Source organism: Halichoerus grypus, chromosome 3, assembly GCF_964656455.1.
Source record: "Halichoerus grypus chromosome 3, mHalGry1.hap1.1, whole genome shotgun sequence".
Classification (NCBI taxonomy): Eukaryota; Metazoa; Chordata; class Mammalia; order Carnivora; family Phocidae; genus Halichoerus; species Halichoerus grypus.
In genome coordinates, this window is record NC_135714.1 from 132,794,582 (window position 1) to 132,820,225 (window position 25,644).

Here is a 25,644-nt window from a genome sequence, read left to right on the forward strand (position 1 = left end):
AGAGATCACATCTTCTATAAATATCTACATTCACAATACAGATTTTGAGGTCAACTTTCAAATGGGTCAGGCAATACTTGCAAAATTCTTTTAGAGTGCTTAAGACTAAAAACTTTGAAGGCTTCAAAATCTAGAGTACTGATTCTCAATGCTGACTATGCATTAGAATATTAGAATCACTTGGGGGGTGAGGGCATTTACAAAACCCTTATGACTGGATGTATTACTAGTTTCAGGGTAGGGACAGGACATGCAGCCCTTACTGAAGACCACAGATCTAGAAGCAGCCCTAGAACTGCTGATATTGCTCCTGGAGACTGCATTTAAGATCATTCTCCTTCAGCCACTGAGGACTCTGCTGGGCTGGTGCAGAAGTGTATTACTGCCTGTCATCCAAGAAATTTAGGAAATACTATTAATCAAAATTGTTATAAGACAGAATTTTGACGAGCTAAATGTGCGTTTTGGAAATGAGTTTTTTTATTGTTATTTTATTTTATTTTATTTGCTTGAGAGAGAGAGTGTGTGTGCACGAGTGGAGAGGGGCAGAAGGAGAAGGAGAGAGAGAATCCCAAGGCCCCATCCGCAGGCTCAATCCCACAACTCTGAGATCACAACCTGAGCAGATATCAAGAGTCGGACGCCCAACCGACTGAGCCACCCCAGGCACTCCTGGAAATGAGTTTTGAAAGGAAACATACCGAAATGTTAGTAGTGATAAAATTGCCTCTTGGTTCTGGGATTGCAGATAATTTTTTCTGTTTCTTAATACTTTTCTATTTTCTATAATAAATGTATATGATTTTTTCCTAACTGAAAAAAGAATATGCTCCAAATTATGAGTGTTCCCCTTAAAAATAAATTTGCTGCATTTAGATCCAGCCCAAAAGCCCAGTCACCGTAGTAAACCACATTATCAAAACTGCTGCTTGGGATGCGGTGTCTCTCATTCCATATGGTCTTACATTAAGCAAGCATATTAAATGAATAAAATTAAGAGTTTTTAGATACATTTTCTTTGGGTTTCATTGTGATCATGATTTGATTTACTAGTTAAGGAAAAAATAATAATATGAGAAAAGAAAAAGAGCATAATATGTACCACTTGTGAATATAAGTCCATGCATTTATCAAGTTGTTGCTCTTCACTATGATTATTTCAAAAGAAAATTTTCTATCTGGTTTTTTAATCTCTATCAATAAAATTATTTCTATCAATAAAACTATTTTCCTTTCACCTAGTCCCAAAAGGTTGTTTCTTTAAAGGATGAGTTTGCTATGCTCACTGCTCATGAAGGCATTATCTCCATGGAGACCCGCACGCAGAACCTGGAGGTTACGAAGATAAGGTGGTTTTCCTTGGATGTAAGCTATTCTCCACGTGACACTCTAAAGATACATCAGATTTTGTTTACTTGAACAGAATATAAATTCGTTTCTTTGAAAATCAATCTCTCTGAAATGAGTCAAAATGCCTATTTGGTGTCCTGATCTTAAATTAATCTGGTGAAATTTCTGATTTCTGATGAAAATAAATAAAACTGTATGATATATATGCATAACATGCACACACACACACACGCACCACACACAATGAGACGCTGTGACTGAAGGCTAACAGCCTGTCACAGGGATTTTGTGCCTAGTCACTTCTTTTGGTCTCAGTTCAAGGGTTCCAAAACTTCCTTTGTGAGGGCTACTTCTCTGAAATTATAGTCTATGTCCTCCATGCACTTTATTTTCTACTTCCTCAGATCCCAGCTCTTTCATGACCCTATGTCTTTCTTGGTATCCATTACTCTCTTGAGATAGAGGAAGAGGGTGAATGGGGTGAACATGGGCTTTGGAGTCATACAGATGTGAGTTAAAATTATTTTATATAACTTATTAATTAAATGACCCCGGGAAAGTTATTTATGATGCTTGAGCCTCCATTTCTTTATCCTTAACGTGAGAATAGCAACAGTGATGATCTCATAGAATTCTGAGACCATTCTTACGAAGGAATTAGTAAGTAAGCAAAAGGTGTTCAGTCCTTTTTCTCACCCTGTCTTAGTCTATTTGGGCTGTTACAACAAAAATTCAATAGACTGACTGGCTTACGATAAACAGAAATGTATTGCTCACAGTTCTAGAGACTAGGAAGTTGAAGATCAAGGTGCTGGGAGACTCAGGGTCTAGGTGTCTAGTGAGAATCTGCTTCCTGCTTCAGGGACACGGATCTTCTGGGTGAGTCCTCACCCAGAAGAAGGGAGGAGGGAGAGCTCTGGGGTTTCTTTTGTAAGGGCATTAATTCCATTGATGAGGGCTTTATCCTCATGATTTAATTACCTCCCATAGCCCCCCACCTCCAGATATCACCAGATTGTGTTAGGATTGAACATATGAATTTGGGGGCACACAAACATTCAGTCTACAGACCCCTCTTCAGTTTCTATAAACACACAGGATTTAGATAACAAAAGGTAAGAGCATTGTCTCAGGCACTCCGAGAAGTCGACGTGGAAGAGCAGGAGCAGTTCTTATCCAATGATGATGGAAAGGTCAGGGGACATCCCGGCCCTTTGGCACAGGTGCTTCCAAGTTTCACCTGCCTGTTTTTTAACTTCAAAGATGGGAACCCTCAGAAATTGGATGGGATTTTTGCCTGGGGACAGGATCAAAAATACACTGCCAGATTGGCCAATTCTTCTACCATAGTTCATTAGGCATCTTCTCTCATTTTGTTAATCCTCTTCCTTTATGCTTGCTCAGGCTCACCTATTAAAATTCTTTTGTCTTCTCTGATGCATGTTTACTGTCAGAGTAACATAATTCAAAAGCATAATTACAAAAAAACCCAGAGACATTTTAGACAAATAAGAAGCAAGATCTATTTAATGTCCCTTGCATCCTGCTACACACTGACTTTACTAAAAATTAAGAACATCTCAACCGTAGCATGACAAAAGCTCATGCAGAGGAGGCGCCAGGTGAACATTACATGCTCAACGTGAGCCTTATTACTTACCTAGAGCTTAAACTTTCCTTAATTTCACTCCAAATAATTTACCCAGGGGTGATGCGAGTATCAGTGGGAAAACATGAATCAATCATCTAAATACCTACTAAAGATCCTGGCTAGAGATACTGTGAAAAACCCTTGAGGTTCTTCAGAGGAAATGAGCAATATTAATCATAAAGTGTGCCATCATTAAGATGATTAACCAGTGGGAAAAATTACTAACATAATATTTCTATGACAGATCCACAAGTATTTTTTTCTGTACTACAACATACAATATGTTCCCATGGATACCTTTTGCTTGCCTGAAAAAAAGCAGTGCTGATAAAGAGTATGCTTTTCATATTGCCCTGATTATAAATGCCAAATGCTAAATTATAGATATTTAAGTGATCTAAACTTTAGGGGTTGGAAGCAGCTTAAAAATTCAATTAAATCCTAATCGTTTACTAATTACTGAAATAAAATGGTTTCTTTAGAAATGAAGTCACTAATTAGGGAAAATGAATGCTAACAATTTTATTTTAATTTAGTCATATTTTTACATGGAAATAGGTTTGTGGTTTTAAAAAGTATGAAAGCAGAGTAAAGGAAAAGCTCATTTCACTTTTTAAAACATACAACTTCATTTCTGTTTCACTTATAAAATATTTCATAGTAAGCATGAACACAAGCATGATACTTCCTATGCCAATCTTAACTGTAGCTTGTTCAAGGGCAAATGGATCTGTTGCTTTCTTGCCTTTCTTGCTTATTGCATCTTCCTCCCATTGTTCATGATATTGGAAGGTAAGAAAGGAGAGAGACTCACAGTGAGTTTTTTTTAAGCACTTCTGGCTCACATTGAGTGTGAGGATACATTGAAAGTACAATAAAGATGTGTATGAAAAAATGGTGGATGAAGCAGGCTGAGGACAAGGGCCTGGATCATACTCACCAGAGGGTTGTCTACAGGGGACAGGAGTTACATCAAGAGTGAAGTTTTCAGAAGGCAGAAGAATATAACCCAGGCATATATGGGGGAGAGAAAAAATGAGATGAGACTGTTAGGGTCTGACCTTTGTCTCCCCCCACTTCCTTCCCCGAAATTCATATGTTGAAATCCTAACTCTTACTACCTCAGATTGTGAGTGTATTTGCAGGCAGGGTCTTTAAAGAGGAAATTAAGGTTAAATGAGGGCACTGGGGTGTGACAATTTAATGACTGGTGTCCTTTTAAGGGAGGGATTAGGACACAGACACAGAAGAATGACCAGGTGAAGACAGGGAGAAGACAGACATCTATAAGCCATGGAAAAAAGGCCTCAAAAGAAACCAACCCTGCTAGCACCCTGATCTTGGACTTTTACTCTCCAAAACTTGTGGGGAAATACATTTCTGTTTTATAAGCCACCCAGTCTGTGTTACTCTGTTATGGCAGCCCTCAAAAACCAATATAGGGGGGCGCCTGGGTGGCTCAGATGGTTAAGTGTCTGCCTTTGGCTCAGGTCGTGATCCGGGGGTTCTGGGATCGAGTCCTGCATCAGGCTCCCTGCTCCTTGGGGAGCCTGCTTCTCCCTCTGCCTCTCTCTCTCTCTCTCCCTCTGTCTCTCATCAATAAATAAAATCTTTAAAAAAAAACCCTGATATATGGGCCAGTTAGGTGAGCAAATTGTGGCATATTCTGTGATAGGCCTTCCCTCCATAACTCTCACCCTAAACCTGACTCTCCAAATTTTAGCAAAGTTACTAAATTCATGAAGCATTTGGATCTTGTGAAGCAGAGGAACAAAGATTAAAACAGCATGAAAACCGAAGTTGCATGCAATACTACTCAGAGTCAGGATAATTGCAGAAAATTCTCGCGGTGGGCATTTCAGCCTTTGGGGAACTACATGGAGGCCATATTTTTCAATCAGAAAATAAAATGGGAAACTGCTGAACTCTTTGTGAAGTCACAAGCTTGAGATTGGTGTTTAACTCGTGTTCCATTAAAGAACAACTTCTTAAGGAATTGGGGTCCTCCAGGACCGACTTGCCTGAAGAACTGTGCTCTTTGCAAGGAAAGGTTATTATCCCAAACTGAGGTATAACTGTTGGAGCAGTGAGAGAACAGAAAACAGGCACCAAACCCACCAGATCAAGGAAGTGGACTTTTAACATCAGAGGATGCTGAATTGTCATGGCCTGATGTTCTCAACCTTATTTTGTAGTGGAGCTTTTGGGCTTGATATTTGAAAGTAAGGGGTAAGATTTTTATTAATCTAGTCATTGCCTTGAAACCATATTCTCTTGGCTGTCACCAACATTATAAGGTGGGACATGAGAAGAAGCAGCCCTCCACACTGGCCCTTTCAGTAATGAATGAACAGAACGAATCTCAAGCAACGAAATATCCGTCCTTGAGTCTTAAGGCAGCTGTGTCTTAATGACACTGAAGTGCAATTGTCTTACACTAGGTTTGTGGTCTGCGTGATTATAGGAAGCACAGCCTCCACACTGAAATTAGTTTGACCTGACAAGAACTTCGGATGAAGCATACTGTTGCCGTTGGAATGTTAAGGTACAACAGGTTAATGATACACCAGATAAATCTGTCAGCTCTGTCTTACTTGCCTCAGTGTGATACTATATACACTATAATAAACCTTACACAGCGCTCCTTGATGAACCCAACAAACTGATAGATAGCAGCTCCATTTAGAACGTCAGAGTGACTATGTTTGCATGTAGGAAATTTGTACACTTCTGCTATTAAGCTGAACTCAGGTAAGTCAAGGTCACCAGTCCTCCAGGACTTGAGAACAGTTGAGTAGAAACAGAACAATCATAGCCATTAGATGTTCAGGGTATAGCAAACAATGATTCAATTTTTACCTTGAACTTCTATTAGCTTTAACTTGGAGGCGTTTGTTTTTAGAGATGAATCTGAAAGTTTACTGATCCTCCCTTATTCACTTTAGGGGAGTCTATGCAGCCAAGTGCCTATAAACATTCCATATTTTTCTAAGTAAATAAATGTGTGTGAACTTCGAAAGAGAGCAAAGCATAATGGAAAAAACAAATTAGGCTTTGGAGTTGGAAGCACCACTGTATCTCAACTTTGGCACTTCCTCGTGGGTTGAATTTGAATTGTACTTAATCTTATTTTCCTCATTCGTAAAATGAGAATAAGAGTCATCCAGTTCTTGGGGCGCCTGGGTGGCTCAGTCGTTAAGCGTCTGCCTTTGGCTCAGGTCATGATCCCAGGGTCCTGGGATCGAGCCCCGCATCGGGCTTCCGGCTCGGCGGGAAGCCTGCTTCTCCCTCTCCCACTCCCCCTGCTTGTGTTCCCTCTCTCGCTGTGTCTCTCTCTGTCAAATAAATAAAATCTTTAAAAAAAAAAAAAAGAGTCATCCAGTTCTTTGGGTTGTGATGAGGAGCATTCAATGATGTAATGTTTGAAAGCACTCATGTTGAGCACATATTAAATATAAAATAATTTATAATTGTTATCATGGACTATTGGCTTGATCCATTTCAGTATACCAGTAGGTCTGATTTGGGGATTTTCTTTTTTTTTTTTAATTTTTTTATTGTTATGTTAATCCCCATACATTACATCATTAGTTTTAGATATAGTGTTCCATGATTCATTGTTTGTGCATAACACCCAGTGCTCCATGCAGAACGTGCCCTCCTCAATACCCATCACCAGGCTAACCCATCCTCCCAAACCCCTCCCCTCTAGAACCCTCAGTTTGTTTTTCAGAGTCCATTGTCTCTCATGGTTCTTCTCCCCCTCCGATTTCCCCCCCTTCATTCTTCCCCTCCTGCTACATTCTTCTTCTTCTTTTTTTCTTTCTTAACATATATTGCGTTATTTGTTTCAGAGGTACAGATCTGAGATTCAACAGTCTTGCACAATTCACAGCGCTTACCAGAACACATACCCTCCCCAGTGTCCATCACCCAGTCACCCCATCCCTCCCACCCCACCCCCCACTCCAGCAACCCTCAGTTTGTTTCCTGAGATTAAGAATTCCTCATATCAGTGAGGTCATATGATACATGTCTTTCTCTGTTTGACTTATTTCGCTCAGCATAATACCCTCCAGTTCCATCCACGTCGTTGCAAATGGCAAGATCTTATTCCTTTTGATGGCTGCATAATATTCCATAGTATATATATACCACATCTTCTTTATCCATTCATCTGTTGATGGACATCTTGGCTCTTTCCACAGTTTGGCTATTGTGGACATTGCTGCTATAAACATCGGGGTGCACGTAGCCTTTCGGGTCCCTACTTTTGTATCTTTGGGGTAAATACCCAGGAGTGCAATTGCTGGATCATATGGTAGCTCTATTTTCAACTTTTTGAGGAACCTCCACACTGTTTTCCAGAGTGGCTGCACCAGCTTGCATTCCCACCAACAGTGTAGGAGGGTTCCCCTTTCTCCGCATCCTCACCAACATCTGTCATTTCCTGACTTGTTAATTTTAGCCATTCCGACTGGTGTGAGGTGATATCTCATTGAGGTTTTGATTTGGATTTCCCTGATGCCGAGCGATATTGAACACTTTTTCATGTGTCTGTTGGCCATTTGGATGTCTTCTTTGGAAAAATGTCTGTTCATGTCTTCTGCCCATTTCTTGATTGGATTCTTTGTTCTTTTGGTGTTGAGTTTGATGAGTTCTTTATAGATTTTGGATACTAGCCCTTTATCTGATAGGTCATTTGCAAATATCTTCTCCCATTCTGTCAGTTGTCTTTTGGTTTTGTTGACTGTTTCCTTTGCTTTGCAAAAGCTTTTTATCTTGATGAAGTCCCAATAGTTCATTTTTGCCCTTGCTTCCCTTGCCTTTGGCGATGTTTCTAGGAAGAAGTTGCTGCGGCTGAGGTCGAAGAGGTTGCTGCCTGTGTTCTCCTTTAGGATTTTGATGGACTCCTGTCTCACATTGAGGTCTTTCAACCATTTGGAGTCTATTTTTGTGTATGGTGTAAGGAAATGGTCCAGTTTCATTCTTCTGCATGTGGCTGTCCAATTTTCCCAACACCATTTGTTGAAGAGACTGTCTTTTTTCCATTGGACATTCTTTCCTGCATTGTCAAAGATTAGTTGACCATAGAGTTGAGGGTCCATTTCTGGGCTCTCTATTCTGTTCCATTGATCTATGTGTCTGTTTTTGTGCCAGTACCATACTGTCTTGATGATGACAGCTTTGTAGTAGAGCTGGAAGTCTGGAATTGTGATGCCGCCAGCTTTGCTTTTCTTTTTCAACATTCCTCTGGCTATGCGGGGTCTTTTCTGGTTCCATACAAATTTTAGGATTATTTGTTCCATTTCTTTGAAGAAAGTGGATGGTATTTTGATGGGGATTGCATTGAATGTGTAGATTGCTCTAGGTAGGATTGACATCTTCACAATATTTGTTCTTCCAATCCATGAGCATGGAACGTTTTTCCATTTTTTTGTGTCTTCCTCAATTTCTTTCATGAGTATTTTATAGTTTTCTGAGTACAGATCCTTTGCCTCTTTGGTTAGATTTATTCCTAGGTATCTTATGGTTTTGGGTGCAATTGTAAATGGGATCGACTCCTTAATTTCTCTTTCTTCTGACTTGTTGTTGGTGTATAGGAATGCCACTGACTTCTGTGCATTGATTTTATATCCTGCCACTTTACTGAATTCCTGTATGAGTTCTAGCAGTTTTGGGGTGGAGTCCTTGGGATTTTCCACATAAAGTATCATATCATCTGCAAAGAGTGAGAGTTTGACTTCTTCTTTGCCAATTTGGATGCCTTTGATTTCTTTTTGTTGTCTGATGGCTGTGGCTAGGACTTCCAATACTATGTTGAATAGCAGTGGTGATAGTGGACATCCCTGCCGCGTTCCTGACCTTAGGGGGAAAGCTCTCAGTTTTTCCCCATTGAGAATGATATTCGCTGTAGGTTTTTCATAGATGGCTTTTATGATATTGAGGTATGTACCCTCTATCCCTATACTCTGAAGAGTTTTGATCAAGAAAGGATGCTGTACTTTGTCAAATGCTTTTTCTGCATCTATGGAGAGGATCATATGATTCTTGTTCTTTCTTTTGTTAATGTATTGTATCACGTTGATTGATTTGCGGATGTTGAACCAACCTTGCAACCCAGGGATAAATCCCACTTGGTCGTGGTGAATAATCATTTTAATGTACTGTTGGATCCTATTGGCTAGTATTTTGGTGAGAATTTTTGCATCCATGTTCATCAGGGATATTGGTCTGTAATTCTCCTTTTTGATGGGGTCTTTGTCTGGTTTTGGGATCAAGGTAATGCTGGCCTCATAAAATGAGTTTGGAAGTTTTCCTTCCATTTCTATTTTTTGGAACAGTTTCAGAAGGATAGGTATTAATTCTTCTTGAAATGTTTGGTAGAATTCCCCTGGGAAGCCATCTGGCCCTGGGCTCTTGTTTGTTGGGAGATTTTTGATGACTGCTTCTACTTCCTTAGTGGTTATAGGTCTGTTCAGGTTTTCTATTTCTTCCTGGTTCAGTTTTGGTAGTTGATACATCTCTAGGAATGCATCCATTACTTCCAGGTTATCTAATTTGCTGGCATAGAGTTGCTCATAATATGTTCTTATAATTGTTTGTATTTCTTTGGTGTTGGTTGTGATTTCTCCTCTTTCATTCATGATTTTGTTGATTTGGGTCATTTCTCTTTTCTTTTTGATAAGTCTGGCCAGGGGCTTATCAATCTTGTTAATTCTTTCAAAGAACCAGCTCCTAGTTTCGTTGATCTGTTCTACTGTTCTTTTGGTTTCTATTTCATTGATTTCTGCTCTGATCTTTATTATTTCTCTTCTCCTGCTGGGTTTAGGCTTTATTTGCTGTTCTTTCTCCAGCTCCTTTAGGTGTAGGGTTAGGTTGTGTACTTGAGACCTTTCTTGTTTCTTGAGAAAGGCTTGTATTGCTATATACTTTCCTCTTAGGACTGCCTTTGCTGTATCCCAAAGATTTTGAATAGTTGTGTTTTCATTTTCATTGGTTTCCATGAATTTTTTTAATTCTTCTTTAATTTCCTGGTTGACCCATTCTTCAGTAGGATGCTCTTTAGCCTCCATGTATTTGAGTTCTTTCCGACTTTCCTCTTGTGATTGAGTTCTAGTTTCAAAGCATTGTGGTCTGAAAATAGGCAGGGGATGATCCCAATCTTCTGGTACCGGTTGAGACCTGATTTATGACCTAGGATGTGATCTATTCTGGAGAATGTTCCATGAGCACTAGAGAAGAATGTGTATTCCGTTGCTTTGGGATGGAATGTTCTGAATATGTCTGTGAAGTCCATTTGGTCCAGTGTGTCATTTAAAGTCTTTATTTCCTTGTTGATCTTTTGATTAGACGATCTGTCCATTTCAGTGAGGGGGGTGTTAAAGTCCCCCACTATTATAGTATTGTTGTCGATGTGTTTCTTTGCTTTTGTTATTAATTGCCTTATATAATTGGCTGCTCCCATGTTAGGGGCATAGATATTTACAATTGTTAGATCTTCTTGTTGGATAGACCCTTTAAGTAGGATATAGTGTCCTTCCTCATCTCTTATTACAGTCTTTGGTTTAAAATCTAATTTGTCTGATATAAGGATTGCCACCCCAGCTTTCTTTTTGTGTCCATTAGCATGGTAAATGGTTTTCCACCCCCTCACTTTCAATCTGGGGGTGTCTTTGGGTCTAAAATGAGTCTCTTGCAGACAGCATATCGATGGGTCTTGTTTTTTAATCCAATCTGATAGCCTGTGTCTTTTGATTGGGGCATTTAGCCCATTTACATTCAGGGTAACTATTGAAAGATAGGAATTCAGTGCCATTGTATTGCCTGTAAAGTGACTGTTACTGTATATTGTTTGTGTTCCTTTCTGGTCTATGTTGCTTTTAGGCTCTCTCTTTGCTTAGAGGACCCCTTTCAATATTTGTTGTAGGGCTGGTTTCGTGTTTGCATATTCCTTTAGTTTTTGTTTGTCCTGGAAGCTTTTTATCTCTCCTTCAATTTTCAATGACAGCCTAGCTGGATATAGTATTCTTGGCTGCATATTTTTCTCATTTAGTGCTCTGAATATGTCCTGCCAGTCCTTTCTGGCCTGCCAGGTCTCTGTGGATAAGTCTGTTGCCAATCTAATGTTTCTACCATTGTAGGTTACATATCTCTTCTCCTGAGCTGCTTTCAGGATTTTCTCTGTGTCTCTGAGACTCGTAAGTTTTACTATTAGATGTCGGGGTGTTGACCTATTTTTATTGATTTTGAGAGGGGTTCTCTGTGCTTCCTGGATTTTGATGCCTGTTTCCTTCCCCAAATTAGGGAAGTTCTCTGCTATAATTTGCTCCATTATACCTTCTGCCCCTCTCTCTCTTTCTTCTTCTTCTGGGATCCCAATTATTCTAATGTTGTTTCGTCTTATGGTATCGTTTATCTCTCGAATTCTGCCCTCGTGATCCAGTAGTTGTTTATCTCTCTTTTTCTCAGCTTCTTTATTTTCCATCATTTGGTCTTCTATCTCACTGATTCTTTTTTCTGCCTCATTTATCCTAGCAGTTAGCGCCCCCATATTTGATTGCACCTCATTGATAGCCTTTTTGATTTCTACTTGGTTAGATTTTAGTTCTTTTACTTCTCCAGAAAGGGTTTCTCTAATAACTTCCATGTTTTTTTCAAGCCCAGCTAGTATCTTTAAAGTGATGATTCTGAACTCTAGATCTGACATCGTACTAATGTCCGTATTGAGTAGGTCCCTGGCAGTCGGTACTACCTCTTGTTCTTTTTGTTGAGGTGATTTTTTCCGTCTTGTCATTTTGTGCAGGGGAGAATAGATTAATGAGAGAACAAAATGCTAGCAGGGTAACAACGTCCCCAGAAAATATACTCTAAACAAATCAGAAAAGACCTGAAGCAGTGGGAAAAGAAAGGGAAAGAGAGAAAAAAGAAAAGGAAAGAAAAAAAGAAAAAAGAAAAAGATAAAGATAAAAACAAACAAAAGCAGAACAAAACAAAACAAAACAAAAACAGAATGTGATCAAATATGATCAGGCTGGATTATAGATCAGTGCCACACACTAGATTTTGGGTGTATTTTGGACTGTTAAAAGAAAGTTCCTCCCAAAATTTTAAAGAAAGAAAAACTTATATATGTACAAAAATAAGGGTTGATATGATGAAGGGATGGAATATGACTGTAAAGATGGAAATTATAAAAAATTTTAAAAAAGGATTTGATAAGTTGTTTGAAAAAAGAAAGAAGAGGATTAAAAAAGAAAGAAAAAAGGGAGAGAATGTGATCAGGCAGGGGAGTAGAAAAAAACCATACACTAGAGATTTAGAGTATATTTTGATCTGTTAGAAGAGACTATCTCAAGATTTTAAAGAGAGAACAACTTATATATATATGCCAAAAATACGGGTAACTACTATGAAGGGATAGAATATGACTTTAAAAATGAAAAATAAAAATGTTTTTTTTTTAAAAAAGGGATTGATAAGATGGTTGAAAAAGGGAAAAAGAAAAATTCAAAAAAAAAGAAAAAAGGAAAAAAGAAAAAAAGACAGTTAAAAAAAATAATTAACTTTGAAAGACTAAAGAATCATGGTAAAAAAGCCATGAATTCTATGTGCAGTATTCCCCTAGCGCTGGAGTTCTGCCGTTCTCATTGATCGGTAAACTTGGTCTTGGCTGGCTGTTCTCGCTGATCTTCTGGGGGAGGGGCCTGTTGCCGTGGTTCCCAAATGTCTTTGCCGGAGGCAAAATTGCCCCGCCCTTGCCGGTCCGGGCTAAGTAATCTGCTCGGGTTTGCTCTCCGGAGCGTTTGTTCCCTGCAAGCTTTCCGTACAGCTTTGGAGGCGGAGAGTGAAAATGGCGGCCTCCCAGTCTCCGCCCGGCGGAGCCGAGAACTCAGGGTCCCGCTCCTCAGCGAGCCCCCAGAGAAAAGCAGTCAGTCACTCCCGTCTCCCCGGTCTCCGGCCACACTCCGCGCTCACCCGGCCTGTGACCGCGCCTTTCTATCCGGCACCCGACCCCGGGTGGAGTCTCCAAACTCAACAGATCCCCGCGGTGCGCTCCCGCACCTCTCCTCCCGGGGGAAGAAGGTGAGTCTCCCCGGATCTGCCGCTTGTTGGGTCCCTGCTGGAGGAGCAGTGGCCCGACTGTGCCGCGGATCACGGTTTATAGCAACCCCGAGCTGAGAGCCCGCGCCTGGGCTCCGTCTCTGCAGCCGGCTTCCCTGCTCCGGTACCTGGGAGCTCTGCCGCACTCAGGCACCCCCGGTCTTTCTGTGACCCCGAGGGTCCTGAGACCACACTGTCCCGCGAGGGTTCCACCCCCCACTTCGCCACCAGAGTGACGTCCCTCAGCGGAGCAGACTTCTAAAAGTTCCGATTTTGTGCTCCGTGGCTCTATCACTTGCCAGAAGCGGCCGACGGAGGCCCCTCCCCCGCCGTTTATCCGCCCGAATAACACCTCGGATTCACTTCTCCGCACGTCCTACCTTCCAGAAAGTGGTCGCTTTTCTGTTCAGAGTTGTTGCTATTCTTTTCTTCGATCTCCTGTTGAGTTTGTAGGTGTTCAGAATGGTTTGATCCCTATCCAGCTGAATTCCTGAGAGGAGACGAAATCCAGGTCTCCTACTCCTCCGCCATCTTGCTCCGCCCCCCCTGATTTGGGGATTTTCTTTTTGATTTGGTACAACCAATGTTTTGAATTTTTCTCAAATTATAATGACCTTATGTTGTAGATTAAATAAACACTAAAGTCTTCTCTTAGTCTATATCATAGTAGAGAAACATTGGCATCATTATTTAAAACTGTTTATTCAGTGCCATTGAAGCCGGTTTCGTCACATCTGGTGTCTGCAAGGCAGGAAGTTATGGAAAACCTGTCCGTGTCACCTAGGGTTCGGTAGCAGGCATTTTGTTTGGCCTGCCTGCTGTGTGTCCAGACAGACAGCACTTTGGTAGTCCTTACATTTTTGTCTTTAAAGAAGGCATCCAGTTCAAAAGGCAAAACAAAGACCCTTTAAATGGCTTGAAGACAATGACAAAAGTCAACAGAAGCAAAGAACTGTGTTACAAGAGAAACGTAAGTATCAAAAGGAAACAATGGAGCTCCAAGTTTGAGAGATTCCTGGAAAGAGTGGTTTGAGTTGAAAATGAAACAGGTGATAAACATGGACTTGTGGATATTAGTCACTTGCCTACATGTTCTACATAATTCATAGTTATGAATAAGAAATATGTTAATTGTAGCCTTAAGATGAGAATAAGGTGACTCTTAAAATGGAAGAACATAAAATTTATTGAGCACCTTTGAGTTGAGAGCATAATGTTAGCTCTTCCTTCACTCATTCATTTCACTCATGTTTTATCTCATGTGCTAGTCACTGTTCAAATATGGCTTGCTTTTCTTTCTTTCAGAAATTGAAACTTTGAGAAATAATTACTCAAAGTTACACACTATGTGGCAGATCTGGAATCGAAACTCATCTGTGTGACCATAAACCAAGCTCTGCTCATCATAGCATGTGAGCTCATTTCAAACAAATAAAAGTGATAAACTTCAGAGAAAAGCTATAAAGAAAATTTTCTTCTCCTTAGTAAATCTTTCAGTCCTCCAGTAGTAGGCAGATCTCTCTGTGTTTTTACTTATTGGATATATTAGAACTAGATCTGTGAGGTGAGAATCAGTGGGTTAGTTATCACAAGCTTGGTGAGAAAAATAAATTTGCTATGATAAACATGGTTTAAAAAATGGAACTAGAAGTTTTCTACAAAATGGAAATGCTAACAAATACACTTTCTGAAAAAATTTTTGTAAATTTCAGCATCACAAATCGTTTTATGGAAACATTTTGATCATGGCATTCAGTATTATGGGAAATTTTTTATATTTCTTTAGTAAACAGACCTAGAAACTCCACTTTATGATGATAAAATAGCAAATAAGTATAACTTTAAGTGCTATGGTAATTGGCATGTAAACAATCTCCAATCTTCTTAACTTAACTCCAAACTTCTTAACCATTAGACAAGTATAATGGTTAATCTAAAGCTTGATCTTCTCTAAGCACTAGTACAAATCACATTTTTATCATGATATATCTTAGTAAATTTTTCTCATTGACTATTAGTTGAAACAGATGACGTTTGGCTCAAATAGAATTTTGATCATGAATGAATTGAACATGTTTGGGGCTTTAAAAAAGGTTTTATAATGTATGCACCCATGTGTACAAATAAAACTGCATCTATCATCCATGTATGTATCTATCCATCTATCCTCTATCTCCTCTCCTTCCCCCCTTCCACATTCCACCCCTCTTTTCCTGCTCTTTAACAGCCCCATTAATGTCCTTCTCTCTCCCTTTCTCCTTTGGATTTCCCTCATTTCTCCTTTTAATTTTTCCTTTCTTATTCATATTTTTGCTTGTTTTTTATCCTTCTCCTTCCTTGATACAGATTTTTTTGAGAGTTTTCTGCTCTTATTTATATTACTATGAAGTAACAATACAAATATTACCCAACCTGATGTTAAAACTAGATCCTTTCATGGGTTCTTGTTCCATAAGAATCTTTTGACATTTTTAGTAAAGAAACATAATTCTTATATCAAGATTTCCAAAGATAAGAAACTCCTCTCAGCACAAAGCATTTTCACGAAGGATAAGGAATTTCATGATTTGGTAAGCAGCAGGAGAGAGAGGCAATTTGGAAAAAATTATCTAATTCTTAAATGGTTTTAAACAGCTTATGTCTGAGACCTGCTGGGTTTACAAATTGGTTCATGGATTCAGTCTATAACCTTAGGAATCCTTCTAGAACAAAGATAATCAGATGCCAGCCCTCCTGAACATCCAGGATCATTGGGTGAGATCCGAATACCCCATAGATTGACTTCAATTAAATGTTATATACATTTTATTCTTAATTTAACTGTTATATGAGATGCTTATATATAGAATTATTGTTGTTAATACTATTAATACTTGAGAAATTTCCTAATATCTCTAAGCTTCAGTTGCTTTCATCTCTAAAATTCTACACTATAGGGTTGTTGAATGACTAGATAATGTACATGGATGGCTCAATTAGTTGCCTGATGCATGAGTAAATATTATTAATATTGATGATGATGATGATAAAGCTAAATTCAAAGCTCTGATACCCATGCTAGGTCTTCATATAATAAACATTTCATGTTCTTAGTTTAAAATATTCAGCTTCTCAGATATCTCCAAGTGGATGCTCCATAGGTATCTAAGATTCAAATTTATTTCAAACAACTTGTATACTTCTATCCCTCCTTCCAGAGCTTTTCACTCATGTTATCCACTCACCTATCACCTCCCCCTTCCCAAAATTGTGCTCCTGACTGCCTTCTTATCTTGGTGCTTGGCATCCCCACAATGCCATGAGTCTGCTCATCCACTCAGAAACATGGAGTCCTCCTGGGTTTCTCCCTGGCCTTTCCTACCACTCCTCATCCCTCCCATCTCATTGAGTAATTAAGATCTACCTAATCTACCTGCAAATGAAAAAAATGAATACTTCCTGCATACTTTTTCCTTAGTAGGCACTATTATAGTTATTTTAGCTCTATATTACACTTAACCTTTCACTAGATCTTCTGTTTACAGATGAGGAAGTAGTGGTTCACAAAGCCTCCAAAGACAGCTTATGCCACAAAACCACATTGCCACTTGTAAAAATCTCTCGCTAAATCTTGCCATTCTCCTTTTTTCTCCTTTCCTATTTCCTTTGGCCTATTTCAGAGCTTTGCTTTTCCCATGTGGCCTTCTACAATAGACTCTTTATGGGTGTCCTATAGTTTTGTCTCCCTGTAATCCATGCTCCACAAACATGCACTTTATTTCTTATCACTTTCTACCCATCAGTTCCCATCCAAAATCTACTCCGCAGTAGACCTTAACTACTTGGAGTTCCTAAATAAACCATATTAAAAAAAAAAATTTAGGCTTCCAGAGTTTTGCCTGTGCTGTTACCACTTACTGAAATGTCTAGCGTCTCCCCTGCTCAGCTCAATATCAGATGATCTCTGTGAGAGTTTCTCAACTCTGGCTGTATGTTACTATCATCAGATATTCTTTTAAGGCATTTAAAAAAATGCCTATGCCAAAAAAACGTGATTTAATTGTCTAGGGTAGGGTCTGATCTTGGAATTTGTTCTGAACTCCTCTGATGATTTTAATGTGCTCAGATGCTCCTTCCCTTTATGTACTGTGATTGCCTCTACTATAATATTGATCACCTCTTGTTGTAATTTATTTTCAAGTCTAATTTCTCAACTAGAGCATGAACTTCTAGAAGACTTGAGACCACATTATTCATCTTCATGTTCTCTGCCCTTACAAAACAAATATTTGTTGAATTAATGACTCTGTCGTCAGGGTTTTTTGGTTTTTTTGTTTTTTGCATATTTATTGTGTCAAGTACAAACAACACCTATAAAACTTACATTTGTGCATCAAATGAATTTTTATTTTTCTCTCATTTGGTACTTTTAAATTTAAAAACAATTTAACTTATGTGAGATTCTAGAAATGATCATTATTTTGAACAAATTCTTAAAAAATATTTTATTTATTTATTTGACAGAGAAAGAGAGAGTGCGTGAGAGAGAGTACAAGCAGGGGGAGCAGCAGAGGAAGAGGGAGAAGCAGACTTCCCGCTGAGCAGGGAGCCCGATGCAGGACTCGATCCCAGGCCCCTGGGATCATGATCTGAGCTGAAGGCAGACACTTAAGCGACTGAGCCACCCAGGCACCCCTAACAAGTTTTGTTTTTAAAACAATAGAAAAATAAATCTTAAGGGAACTTAAATAAGCAATAAAATATGTGTTCTGGGTGAAAAAGTTGATTAAAAATTATATATATTTCCATGAAGAAACATACCAGTACTTATCCTTGTCCTCTCACTTCTGTTGAGGTGTTGCCTAGAGTTTATCACTGTCATATTGGTCCTTTTTGAAGCCTCTCCATTCAAGGTATTTATTATAAGAGCTACCAGAGAAACTCTTATTATTCATTCATTTATTTGTATGCTTTAATTCAACATTGATGATTATGTATTAAAAATTATACTTCATTTTGGAGATTCTGAATCAAAGAGCTCACAGTGTACTTCTAATGCTTTCAGTTCTAAACTGAAAAAAAAAACAAAAAACAAAAAAAAACAACCCCACTCATCATTAGCTATGTTGATTGCAGCGCCATTCTTAGAGTTTCTCAAGTAAGATTTACATTTTAATCCATTTGACAGCATACTATGTACTATGCCATCTTCAATGAGGACTGTGAACGCTGGATGTTTTAATATGCAAAATGCAAATTTCAAGGAGCAAAATTTTTATTTATTTTCTATGCTTGCTAATTTTTTGGAAGTAGTTAATTTTAGTGCAGATGCATTTTCCCTTTTTTTTTCTTAGCTCTGCAGTATCTCAGATAAGAAATATTCAGATGCATTTCCAGTAGAGATTTGTTAAGTTTGAACAAACAAAATCTTAGCAATTAGGAGAAAATACCATACGTGTTATTGTAAAAAGTGTCTTGTGATTAGAAATAATAATGGTTTATCAATAATTAAACTTTGCAGGGAGACAGCGGGACAAAGCCACACAAATTATCATCCAAAGAAGTTTACTGATCATGTTAACTTTTGTTGCCCTGTGCACTGTTGGTGGGAATGCAAACTGGTGCAGCCACTGTGGAAAACAGTATGGAGGTTCCTCAAAAAGTTAAAAATAAGGCTACCCTATGATCCAGTAATCACACTGCTTGCTTGGTATATTACCCTCAATATACAAAAACACTAATCCAGGGGCATACATGAACTCCTATGTTTATTGCAGCATTATTTACAATAGCCAAATTATGGAAGCAGCCCAAGGGTCCATTGATAAATGAATGGATAAAGAAGAGGTCGTATATAGACACAATGGAACATAATTCAGCTGTAAAAAAGAATGAAATCTTGCCATTTGCAATAACATAGATGGAGCTTGAGGGTATAATGTTAAGCAAAATAAGGGAACCAGAGAGAGACAAATATCATGAGTTTACTCATATGTGGAATTTAAGAAACAAAACAAACAAGCAAAGAAAAAGAAAGAGAGAGAGACAAATCAAGAAACAGACTCTTAACTATAGAGAACAAACTGATGGTTACCAGAGGCGAGAGGGTGAGGGGATGGGGGAAATAAATGAAGGGGATGAAAGAGCACAGTCATTGTGATGAGCACTGAGTAATGTATAGGATTGTTGAATCATATATTGTACACCTGAAACTCATATAACACTGTATGTTAACAATACTGGAATTAAAATTAAAAACTTAATAAAAAAAGAAAATTAATAAAAATAATAAAAAAACTTAGGCCACTGATCTTTAAAATTTATATGGACTCTAGCCATACTCTCTAGCATCTCCTCTTTCACCTTAGATTTTAAATTTTATTTTGCTAATATCATTTATTTTTGCATATAATTTTTTCACTGCTGATCATAGCTAAAGGACACATTCATAATTTTAAGAACTATCTGAAATTTCATCTCAGATGTGAAAGTTCCCCCAACTCCCCAACATGGGTAGAGTGGATCATTTCTTCCTCAATTCCCTTCTTTATTCTAGAAACTATTACTTGTGATGTAATTATTGGCTTAGGTTCCTGTCTCCCCCTCTTGGAACATAAACTATTTGAAGACAGATTATTTATCTTTGCACATCCAGAATCTGAAACAGTGTTAGAGACATGGTAGTTGACTCAAACCAAAAATAATTATTACATTCAAATATTCTGCAACACTCCCCGCCCTCCCCACCAAATACACATAAAGAAGATACTAAATGCTGTTTTTACCCTATTTTTTCTAGGGCCCTGAACTCTTTAGTTTATCCAGGAGAAGCCATCTCATTTCCAACAGAGACATAAAGTGGCACTGACACTGAAATCACTATGTATACTGGGCTGTCACACTAGATATATTAGGTTGACTACAGTGCCAGGGTAGTCAGGCTCTGTGACTCAGGCTATATTGTTAAGTTGACTTAATAAACACTTTCCAAGGAAAGCTGTACCAATCTGGGACTACTGCTTCTCCTGGCTCACACTTTCCACAAAACTTCAATAGCTAGAGTAGACTTTATTTCTCTGGATGGAGCAGAGAGTAGCCATGGCACAGTCTTGGTTTCCTAATTTATTTTTGCCATGTGAACAGGGAGCTCAATAGGGTGGAGGACTTGAGAATCCAGTTTAGTGGACAACAACATATGCCATGGGAGTTAAATGATCCCTAAGTCCTAAACTGAATAATTAATTAAGAAGTCATTACTGTTGGAGCATCTGGGTGGCTCAGTCGGTTGAGCGTCCAACTCTTGGTTTTGGCTCAGGCCATGATCTCCGAGGTTGTGGAATGGAGCCATGAGTAGGACTCCTGGCTCAGCGGGGAGTCTGCTTGAAAGATTCTCTCCCTCTGCCCCTCCCCCCACTCGTACTTATGTTCTCTCTTTCTCTCTCTCAAAATAAATAAATAAATCTTAAAAAAAAAGGAAGTCATTACTGTCCCTTACTATATGCCAAGATCTATAAAAATGCTGGATGATAGTGAATATCTCTTCTTTTTCTTTTTTTCTTTACCTTTTCACCCTTATTTTAGCAGTTTCTTCCACATTCCTTCTGGGTCTTGCCTCAATTTTTTTCTCTTGAGCTGGATATAATAAAATAATGTCATTTTGATTTATTATCATTTTTTATTCAATGAAAATTAAGACATGATCAAATTGATATGCTGGAGAGTTGCTGTTTCCCTTAGAATTTTGAAAATAAATATACCACTTGAGCATGTTAGGCTCTTGTGTTTAAATGTTTAACAATTATTTCACTGACAAGTCAATTTCTCTTCTCAGCCAGACTGCTTTCCAGTGCTCTCTGATCCCATTCCTTCCAAATCTTATCACCAAAATTGTTATTGAGCACAATTCTCTACCTCTGACACAGTGGGTAATGTGTGAATATATACTTACGTAAACATCCTCAAAATCGATTCTTGTTGGCTGAGTACAGGTGAAGGTAGTTAAATGTTTATAACTGTTTATAAATGTTTATAAATGTTCCGATTGAAATTTTCACGGGAGCATGGAGGAATTCTCCTTAAACCAGACTGAAGCACCTTTGACATCAATGCTAAATCTTGAAAGGTAATCCAAGACTTGATAGTACAAGGGTGCCAGTCTCTTCAGGAGAATCCCACTGAAGGGAGAAATCGTGCATCTAGAGACTTCTTGAGTGAAAGGAACCCAGGAAATCAGAGGTGTTTAGGACTTTAAGAATGGCTGACCAATAAAATACCTCAGAAAGGTGACCTGTGCATTAATAATAGGATCTGGGATGTGTGAGATTGAAGATAGACTGGGTAGGGGGCTCTCTGACCTAGGTGTCTCCATCTCACATTGTGCATATGAGTTGTGGTTCGTGGCCAGTTAAATTGAGTGTTTTTAAAACCATGCTGACTCCAAACTATTGTGCTAGCTCTCTATTTTGCTGAATTTAAATCTTAGAATTTGTGCTCTGAAATCCTACATGGCTTGGATTTGGTCTTACTCTAATAGCTAGTCAATTTCTCCTTTCTTTTCATTTACAGTCTTCTTACAGTTTGTGGTAGATTTTTACAAAAACAGCTACCATAATTTACTATCCTATGTCTATACCCTCTGCGAGTGCCTTTCCACACTGATTCTGAGCTTGCCCATGTGACCTATTGACCAACAGAACATTAGCTAACTTGAAAGAAACCCATGTTGAAAGTATTTGCACATTGGGGCTCGCCCTCTTCCTGCTCTTGGAACTCTACTGCTATGTGTGGAAAACTATGCTCTAGTTAAAGGCCAGTGTGAAAGGCCATCCTTGGTAATACACCCACCATCCACCCTGCCAGCTGAATGCAATGCCTGAGAGAACTCAGTAAAGATCAGCTTATTTTCAGTGTCATAGATTGCCAGCCCAGATCAAAGAACCACTAGAATGACCTACAAACTACAAAATAGTGAACTAAAGAAATGGTTGTTGTTTTGAGTGACTATGTTTGGAGTGAATTTTTTTTTTTTCCAGCAAAAGCTAACTGATAAAGAAAATGATATCTAGACTTGGGATGTTTCCATAACAACAACAACAACAACAATAAACACGTGATAGTGGCTTTGGAGACCATTCTGTGGGCAGAAACCATAAAATATCTTGTGAAGTCTGGAAGATTGGCAAGCAAACTGCTAGTGGAGGATGGAAAGTTTGTGACATGTATGAGATAATCTTATGAAACAACTCACAAAACTATTGCCTGGGGTAATTTGGAAGATAAAAAAATGTGGACATTGGCAAGATAACTTTCAGAAAGACTTTAACATTTCTATTGGCTTCTTTTAGTTGTCTATGATAATTTATAGGAAAAGAAAGATGAGCTAAAGAAAGAGCTGATCAACTTGCAGGAAGAATTTATGTAGAACATGGGGGAGCCAGGATGTGCTGGATTAACTGGTTCTCATTTGCAGTCTCTCCAGCCAGCCAGAGTCCCAATGTAAATTAAAACCTGAGGGTGTTTTAAAAATTCAGGACACTTCCAGTAAAACATGGCTTCTGTATCAAGATCAAATCAAGGATATCTGTGAGATCCTTGTTAGGACTCTAAAAAAAAATTTAAGGTGATATCTAGTGGACTTTCTCAGTTAGACAAAAGCACTTCGCAGATTCTAAAATACATTGCCTCACAAGCAGCCCAAAGTAGAGAAAGGCCTGTCTTGAAAATAACCGTGGGAATGACTTTTGTTAAAATATGTATAAAAAGCACACACAGTTTTTTTTAAGATTTTATTTATTTATTTGACAGAGAGACAGCAAGAGAGGGAACACAAGCAGGGGGAGTGGGAGAGGGAGAAGCAGGCTTCCCACAGAGCAGGGAACCCGATGCGGGGCTCGATCCCAGGACCCTTGGATCATGACCTGAGCCGAAGGCAGACGCTTAATGACTGAGCCACCCAGGCACCCCAAAAACAGCACCCACATTTTTGAAGGAAGCTGTATCAGTCTAAGACTGCTTAGACTAGAAGAAACTGAGTCACTTCATATGAAAAAGAGGCCTCTGGACTTCCAAATTTCTATTGGGGGCCGACTTAGAAAACTACTTAACTGCCAATCTGGGCCATTTACTTTTTATAGAAAAGGAGAATATCTCAGAGGGAGGAGCCAAAAGCCAAGGAGGCAGAACTAAGAGTCATGGAAAAGAGATTCCTTGCAAAATGGCGAGTAAAATTCCTATTCCACTCCTTGTGATTCTTGGTAGTGTCCTCCCACACTGCCTTGGGGCTTGTCATGTGACTTCCATTAATGGATGTGACATTAGCAAACTTGATCTAAACAAGTACTTTTTTTTTTTTTTTTAAAGATTTTATTTATTTGAGAGAGAGAGAATGAGGTAAAGCATGAGAGGGGGGAGGGTCAGAGGGAGAAGCAGACTCCCCGCTGAGCAGGGAGCCTGATGAGGGACTCGATCCCAGGACTCCAGGATCATGACCTGAGCCGAAGGCAGTTGCTTAACCAACTGAGCCACCCAGGTGCCCCTAAACAAGTACTCTTAAGAGTACTTGTTCACTGGGACCCATCTTTTTCCTGATCTTGGCTCTCTGCTTCCTCAGTGTAAGGCAGTGTAGCCAGTCTATTTAATGAGTGAAACTTGGCCTAGTCACCCTTGTCACTCTACATGTCCCCTCCAACCACTAGACCTCTGAGTGAGGTTCTGTTGAAATACTGAGTCATGGTCAGCTACCCTCCTAACACGTGGGACACTTCTGAGGCTGTAAGCTAGAACCACCCAGGCAATCTACAGAATCATGAGCTAATAAATGGTTACCATTCGAACCACTAAATTTTGGGGTATTTTGTTACACAAAATAAGCTAAGTGATGCACACCTTGTCTAAGACATTTATCATACTATATTTCTTTTTTTTTAATCAAAGCATAGTTGACAGACAACGTTACATTAGTTTCAGGTACACAACATTGCAATTCAACAAGTTTAGATGTTACGCTATGCTCACCGCAAGCGTAGCTACCCTCTGTCACCATACAACACTATCACAATACCATTGACTATATTCCCTATGCTCTACCTTCTATTCTTGTGACTTATTTATTCCATATCGTATTATATTTTAATTAACTGCTTAGAGGTCTGTAACCCCTTCTGTACCATCATCACCATGCTTTAATAGAGCACATCATGTCTCAGTCACCTTTTTATCCCTAGCAACTGGTATAGTGTCTGGGAGATAATTAGGAAGGGAAATGTGATTGCCCTTGAAAAATATAAAACTGATTATGTCACTTCCCTAATTAAAATTCTAAGCTCTTTGTGCATGCATACAAGATATTCAATAAATACTTTTAAAAACACAAGTTAAGCTTTTAAAATGCCTTTTTGTTGACAAAATTAATGATTCTTCATCTCTACCTTCCCCAGCTCTAAGATGGTTACTGAATTTATGAAAAATTTATCAACAGCTAATATATATCTGGCATACGATGTGCTATCATTCTAACAAGGCAAACAGGATTTAAAACAAATACAAATATAAAAATAAGTATTACAAATGCAATAATGAGCATATATATTGAGTACACTGACCAACACAAAGGAGCATGCCTCACCTGGGAGGAGCACAAGGAAACACTTCAGCTGTGCTCAGTGTTGCATTATGAGGCCGTGCTGGTTGGGAAGAAGAAGTGAGAGGAGAAGCAGTCTTGGCAGAAGAAGCAGCGTGGATAGATCCCAAGTGGCAGGAAACTGCAAGGAACACAGGGGTATAAAACATTTTCTATGGTTGCATTGTAGGGGTGAGAAGGTCAAGTGCAATTCTTGCCTAGAGAGGTGAGACAAGGACAGATTACAACAAACTGCTCCTGACACCAAGGGGCTTGGGAACATGCCAATGGGCTTATTTGGAAAGGAAGAAGCAGAGGCACGCCATGATAAAATGTCTGTGTTAGACTAAATAGTCCCAAAGTAGTAAAATATGGCAGAGGTCATATCGTTTTCTATCCATCCAGATGTAAATGCTAGAATAAATGGAAGGAGTATTATGGATTTTGTTCCCTTTTTCGAATAAGAACCAAAGACTAAAACTTTTTAAGTATGCACATCAATTCAGCACTGTTCATAGTGGAATGAACCCAAGTTCCCTGGGAGAAGGGAAGTTTTGCTGATGAATTATCCTTGTCAAATGCTTAATGCTATGGTGTGCACCCAATGACTTAATTCAAATTTGTTGATGCTCACGAAGTAAACGTTCAGTAAATTTATATTTGAAATGCAACATGTTTTTCTGCTTACTTTCCAGGCATGGAGAGTGTTTAGATTGCACAGATTTTTAGTTCAGTTGTGATAGAAAATTCTTTCTCAATTTCAAACTGCATTTAAAGGGAACATGATCTGTGACTCTCTAAAAGGTTATTCCCAGAGCTCATACTTGAAGGAATTTATTGTGCTTTGTGTTTGTACTATCATCATTTTGTTTAAACATGGTCTGACTCTCTTCCATTTTGTATTTCTTTTTCTCCTTAAAAATTCAATCTTAAATGTGCTGAG

The 25,644-nt window shown here is 38.8% G+C and overlaps 1 long non-coding RNA gene across 1 annotated transcript in view; it reads right to left on the reverse strand.

Moving 5' to 3' along the window:
• LOC118528818 (uncharacterized) overlaps positions 1 to 24,843 on the reverse strand; it is a 72,576-nt gene extending 47,733 nt beyond the window's left edge. Inside the window, exon 1 of the long non-coding RNA XR_013446530.1 lies at positions 24,708 to 24,843. This is a non-coding gene — a long non-coding RNA (uncharacterized LOC118528818). The remainder of the gene's footprint in view (positions 1 to 24,707) is intronic.
• Between the last annotated feature and the right edge of the window lie 801 nt (positions 24,844 to 25,644).